General features: G+C 45.1%; 1 protein-coding gene across 3 annotated transcripts in view; it reads left to right on the top strand.

The window, feature by feature from the left end:
- The first annotated feature begins 3043 nt into the window (after window positions 1–3043).
- AKAP11 (A-kinase anchoring protein 11) overlaps window positions 3044–6850 on the top strand; it is a 63974-nt gene continuing 60167 nt past the window's right edge. For 2 of the 3 annotated variants that reach the window (XM_074961384.1, XM_074961365.1), the window contains exon 1: window positions 3044–3188. The gene's annotated coding sequence lies outside the window, so the exon portion shown is untranslated. Of the gene's footprint in view, window positions 3189–5802; window positions 5884–6850 lie in introns of those variants that run through there. The other variant, XM_074961374.1, reaches the window with a different exon arrangement.

Below are 6850 nucleotides of genomic sequence, written 5' to 3'. Positions count from 1 at the left end.
AGAATAAGAAGTGTCCAATAACTAACCAATTTTCTTGTGTAATCACAAACGCAACATTTAGATCAGACTGTTTAAATATCAACATTTCAATACAGTCAATAATTTCCATTTCTAACACAATGTATGAAAACAATTTTCTGGGCAAACAATGGTGTACTGTAGGTTATGTTTTCATGGTTTCCTGGTGGTTATAAATCCTGAATGTCAAAGATTTGGCAAAGTGCCATAGGAACTTATTATTACTGAATAAAAGGAAAAAGATGTCACAGTTTATTTTTAAAGCTTCCTTTTAGTTCATATTTAGTTCCTGTTTTGTTCTGAAATGTTTTTACTTTGAGTAAGTCTTGACATTCAGAAAAAGCCATTCTGATAGAGTTATCACTCTGATAGGGTGACCAGATAGCAAATGTGAAAATTGGGACAGGGGTAGCGGGTAATAGGCGCCTATAAAAGACAGTGCCCCAAATATAGGGACTGTCCCTATAAAATTGGGATATCTGGTCACCCTATTATCAATTGTCCTGAACACTGAAAGGTATTTTGAAACAAAGAGGAACTTTCCGTCATAAAGCTTGTTAACTGGAGAACTGCAGAACTTTCGATATTTATCTACTGTAGGGATGACAAGTATACAGAATACGTAAATGCTCCCTGGGAGCATTTTCTTAATGGATACTGTCAGGTCAAATTTGACTCCAAGTGTATTTGACTTCCTCCTTAGTCCTCAAGAGTGGTGGAGCTTGTTTGTCCCACCTCTGTGACCTCCTTGGGATCAGTGGGCTCCTGGTTCTTTATGCTCCAAGCCCCAGCAAATGCACGGATTGTAGCCCCTAACTTGCTAGATTTCCTGGACTATACAGGTTAAGATGCAAGTGGTAGTAGTAGGGTAAATATATGCATGTGTAGCCTATATGACCTCATGATGCATCTGAGAACTACCAAATGATGATGGACTAAACAGCAGTAAGAAGAAACTAACATTTTATTAAGGGAAAGAATAGAGTGAAATTAGAAATGGTGTGCATGGGAACAAGGGATGAAAGGGGAAAGTATGGAAATCAAGCACAAGGCTCAAGAGTGTTCAAGCTTGGTAGGAAGGTGGGGTATCTCTCACTGTGATATGGACAGGTGCTGCTTTGGGGAACCCTGGTACAAGGGAAGCCAAATGGCTGGCAGTTAGTTCTTTCCTGGCTAGTGGAGCCACCGGTATCATCTTTGTGGCTGAGAGCAACTGAGGAATTCTCTTCTTTCTCTCAACTACTGCTTGTTCAGGCTCAGTGTGCGTGTTTGGGTAGCCCCAACCCTATGCAGGCGGTCTTGGGCCTGCAGTTGGTCAGATCCCTGGTTCTGTAGGTCCTTCTCCTCTCAGGCTACTTTGATCCAGGAACATGGGTTAAGCCAACCTTTGAGGATCCTGGGGGCATTTTGAAGCATTCTCAGAGGATCCCTGCTCCAAGTTGTTAAACAATCATTGGGCTTTGTGTCATTTCTTCCTGCTGCTGTTTGTGTTCTGTCTGTGGGACAGCTCCTGCGTACAGGCTGCTAAAATGATAGGGGAGCCTCTATAAACTTTTTATTAAATCAACAGATGTTGCCATAAAATGAAGAATACATCCAACTGAAACACCATTTTTAATGCAGATTAAAAAATAAGAAAAGAGAGCAAGAGCCCCTGCAGCATATACAAGTAAGTGTTATATTATTGTAACAGTGCATGAGAACCCGCAAGAGATATTGACTGTAAAATGTCATCAGACTTGGAGTACAGGTTGGAGACACTCTTTCAGCACTGAATTTAACAAATGGTTGGGGAGGAATGAAGAGAGACGTTCTCAGAGGCTAAATTAGAGAGAAGGGGTTGAGACTGTGCTGTCATTGCCTCAGTTTGAGCATCCCTCGAGATCGACTTCCCATGAACAGAATCTTCTGCTTTCTATTCTCCCGGTAGCAGGGCCTGATTCAACTGTCATTGATATCAACAGGACTCTTTCTATTGAGTTCAGTACCAGCTGGGGTAGGCCCTAGCTGAAGAATCTGGAAAAGACGTCGGTTTTTTTAACTTTTGTGCTTACCTATCACTAAGGCCATCTAACCTCAGGAAGAGTGGGGGGGAGAAACTGAGTGCGGCTCTCGGAGATCAAAAGCTTGGCTAGAGCTGAAGAGAGTGTTTGTGTGCGAGTCCGTAGAGGTCCCCTCTTCTGAATGCCCGATTGTTTGTGAAGCCTTTGAGAGTTTCGGTGTTGTCTGTGCACTGGTACGGGTTTATCAGAAGACTGGTGTTGGGCTGGCTTCGGGGGTTGTTTTTGCTGGCCCGTGGCCATTTTTTGCAGCCCTCTAATCAACTGGACTGGGAGCAGGATCTAGTCACGCACAGACTTCCCCCTGCCTGAAGAGTAGGACTGAAACCGTTAACCCACCTCGGCTGGTCACTGGAGTGCGGAGTAGCCTAAGGTTGGCAGGGCCGCTCCTGGCCCCCACGGCTGATGCACCAGCCAGCTACGGCTACAGCGTGCGGTGCAAGCCTGGTCAGCACCGCTCCGGCTCCAACGAAAGGAGAAGATCCGAGAGCTGCCGGAGAAGGTCACGCAGGCCCCACGAACGTGGCGATTGCGAACCAACATCCGAGCAGCCCCTCGTTAGGCCGCTCAGGGACAAGGGCAGGACCCCTCCGCCTAGCACGAGGGTGCCCCTTCTCCGCCCAGCCCCCCGGCTGCAGGGGGTGCGTGCCCGGCCGGCCCCCAGCCCGAGCCTCAGGCCCGCACGTGTCTCGGGGGGGGGGGGAGGCTTATACAGCGCGCACGCGCTGCCCCTTCTGCACCGCTTCTCCGAGTCCTCCCTCGCCCGCCAGCGGCCTCAGCCCCCACCGGTCACGGCCGCGCCAGGGCTCGGGGGCGCGTGCTGCCCCGCTCTCCCCTGTCCCTTCCCGTCTCGCTCAGTCCGCGGGGAGAGGGGCTCGCGCTGTCCCCTCGCCCAATCGGAGGCGAGGGCAACTCCCACACGACCTTTTCCTGACCGAGTGCGCGCGAGCGCGGCCCGGCGAACCTCGCGACGGTTGGTTGGAAGTCGCGCGAGAGCTGTGGAGGGGTGGGACGGAGCGGAGAGGGCGGTGGCGGCTGGAGCGGGCCCGGCGGCGGTGTGCTGTGGAGGGGGTGTGACATGGCTGCGGGTGCCGGACGCTACGGAGTCAGGTACGGCCTTTCCTCTCCCACCCCGCTCTCCGCCGCCCCGAGGCGCCTCCCGCCCCGCTGCCCGTGACAGACCCGGGCGGGCAGCGCAGGCGCTTGGGACGATCCGGGCTGGCTGCAGCGGGGGCGCTGGTCCCTCGCTCCCGGGACCCGTGCGGGGAGGGATCCAGGGCCGCTTCTCCGCCCCGTCACCGCAAGGGGAGCATCCTTGCCGCCTCCCTGTGCGGAGCGCTCAGCAGAACCCCCCCCCCTCCCCCCGGCTGGGAGCTGACCCGGTAGCGGCCCGGGTGCGTGTGTGTCGCAGCAGCGCTGGGCTCGCTCCCTGGGGCTTTCCAGCAGAACCGGGGGGGGATGGCGAGCTAGTTTGCGGGACCCGTCAGCGAGCCCCAGGGGCAGGGCCAAGCGTGAGGGTCCGCTGCTGTCAAGTGCGAGGGTGCTGGGAGTCTGAGCAGAGACTGGTTTCAGAGTAGCAGCCGTGTTCGTCTGTATTCGCAAAAAAGAAAAGGAGGACTTGTGGCACCTTAGAGACTAACCAATTTATTTATTTGAGCATAAATTTGTTAGTCTCTAGGGTGCCACAAGTCCTCCTTTTCTTTGAGCAGAGACTGTCCTCACCCCCCGCACCTGTTATAATCTTTACATCAGCTTCTGGCTTGTGGATGCTGAGTAAACGTGAATTCTCTTCCCGCCCTTCCTCCCCCCAATTTGGCTGCTGTATAAGTGAAGGGCTTTCGTTTTTTGTTCTTTTCCCCCCTCTCCTGTCAGGTCTGGGCCTCCTGGCTGCGGGGGGGAGAGAGCCTTCTATTTCACTCTCCTCGACTTTATTTGTGTGAGTTGATCCCTGTTCGTGGTAGGGTCTGCCTCATGGCTGCTGGAAACTTTCCCAAGCAGCCAATTTCACTTCTGCCCAAAAGTTCTGAATAACATCTGTGCACCACACTAAGATCCTGACTGGAATTCTCCAGTGTTATTGTAATACAAATAATAAAGTTTAAGCATAATAAAAATGACTAGTCATCTTAATTTCACTTTGCTGCTTCTTGGGAAAGATATGAATGGTACAGAATCATAGAATATCAGGGTTGGAAGGGACCTCAGGAGGTCATCTAGGCCAACCCCCTGCTCAAAGCAGGACAAAGTAGAGTAGAGGCATTGGAGCTGTCCATCTCAGATTCAGGAAGACAGCATCGCATGTGTTCACGTTTGAAAGATTCTTTCAGATCCTTAAGGATTAGCACTTAGATATGCTAATGGAAATAGGTAGAAACTTGGTTTTGAGATCCTAAATTATATGTAAATTGGTGACATTGGACCTATTTGTCAGGGGAAGGTCTCCAGTCAATGTGAATGACTAGGCAAGTGGATTTTTCATGTCTTGTTTTTATGCCTAATTACATTGCTAACTATTCATGCTGATCAGCTTCATAAATTTCTTATGAAATTTCACTGCCCTGCACAAAATTTAAAAGTCCACTTTCACTTGATGATGAAAAAAATTAGTGATATTACTTACTCTTACTGTGGATGGACAGCAAAAGAAAATAGAATGCTTTTTTTCCCCAAAATGGTTCACTTGTAATGTCACAGTCCCTATTCTCTTGCTAAATTCTACTCATCCCGGGCAAATAAGATTTTTTTGATCAAGTAATAACTTAATTTTTATGGTGTTATTGTTACAGCCACGCTATTTGTCTCATTCTGTTGTATAATTTACCTTTTCATATAAAAAAGACAAATTAAGCTAACGGACCATTTTGGTTCTACTGAATAATGTTTTCAGAAAGATTTTATTTGATAATTTGAAAGTTCATATCCAGAAGCAACCCCACTCTCAACATTTCTGATGGTAATTATGACGTTTTCACAGATGGATCAAGTAGGGTTTGTTTACTTTAAGCAAACATTTGACTTTCCTTAAAATGGTTTAAAATGTATATTTTAGGGTAGGAAAAACATATTTACTTTTGCTTACATCTACCGTTTTACTTCAGGAAAACTGCAAAATAATGAAAAGTATTTTTGAGGGTTCTTCTGGTTCCTTTCGTAGTACTGCAGAAGAACATGATGGCCACACTTGGTCAGACCAGTGGTACATCTATCTTGGTATCCTGTCTTCTGACAGTGGCCAGTGCCAGATGTTCTGTTCTGTTCATTCCCTCTGAAGCAATTACCAAGCGAACCATCCTCTGTTGTCCAGTTCCAGCTTCTGGTAATCAGAGTGTTAGGGACACCCAGAGCATGGGGTTTCATCCTGATTATCTTGGCTAATAGTAATTGATGGACCTATCCTCCAGGAACTTAACTAATTCTTTTTTGAACCCAGTTATACTTCTGGCCTTCACAGCATCCCATGGCCATGAGTTCAACAGGTTGATAGTCTGTTGTATGAGGAAGTACTTTCTTTTTTGTTTTAAACCTGCTGCCTATCAATTTCATCAGGTGACCCCTGGTTCTTGGGTTATGAAAAGTGGTAAATAACACTTCCCTATTTACTTTCTCCACACCATTTATGATTTTTATATCCCCAATTAGTCATCTCTTTTCTAAGCTGAATAGTCCCATTCTTTTTAATCTCTCCTCAGATGGAAGCTGATCCATCACTCCTAATCATTTGTGTTGCCCTTCTGTGTACCTTTTCCAAGTCTAATACATCTTTTTTGAGATGATGGGGCGATGGGAACTGCATGCAGTATTCAAGGTGGATTTGTATAGTGGCATTATGATACTTTGTCTTATTATCTATTCCTTTCCTAATGGTTCCTAACATTGTTAGTTTTTTTTTATTAAAGCAGTTTTTTATTAAAGCAGTTTACTATACTATTTTTATGATTGTGATGCTATCATCTGTGTACACTACCAGGAAATAAACAAAAATGGTTCCTAACATTGTTAGTTTTTTTTTATTAAAGCAGTTTTTTATTAAAGCAGTTTACTATACTATTTTTATGATTGTGATGCTATCATCTGTGTACACTACCAGGAAATAAACAAAAATAGCCATGTTAATTTTGACTCTGTCATTAACATGGGAAAAAGATGAGGACTTGGTGTTTACAATGGTGAAAGAAAGATTATTTTTAAAATTCTGAGAAGGCAGAAGAAGAGTAACTAAATTTAACATTTCCTCACAGGTAATTATGCAGCTAGAACATGCCCTAAAATGTTATATTTTGTGATAAAGCATGAAAAAATAGACTGCAATTGCATTGGAGACAGTTTTCAAACTTAATTTTGTTAGTTTTTTTAAACAGCAGAATGGTCAAGTCCAAATTATAGACTAAAGATTTTTAAGCATTTTGTGTATTTATCCTCAGTTTTAATGTACTGTGGGTGTATGTTCTCTTTCTAAGAAATGTACTGCTTATTTGTAGTGTTGTCAAAAATACTGACTCTCCCAGCTTTCAGTTTATATACAAACAAATGGCTATTTTCAATACGCAATTGATCTATTTTGACAATTCCATAATAGTAGTGTAATCAGCAAATAAGAGGAAAATAGAAAATAGTTTGTTCATTTGGGTTTATTTTGTTTTTTGTTTTAGAAGAAGTGATATTGAATCTGATAGCCAGAAGTTCATCTCTTTTTATGAACACTATAAACATGGTATTAAGCATACATTTCTACAACATATGTTTTAGGTTTTCTTCCTACAAATAAGCAAAGA

This window comes from Natator depressus, chromosome 1 (assembly GCF_965152275.1).
Source record: "Natator depressus isolate rNatDep1 chromosome 1, rNatDep2.hap1, whole genome shotgun sequence".
Lineage (NCBI taxonomy): Eukaryota > Metazoa > Chordata > Testudines > Cheloniidae > Natator > Natator depressus.
Note: the sequence above shows the minus strand (reverse complement) of the source record. Positions and strands in the feature narration are given on the sequence as shown.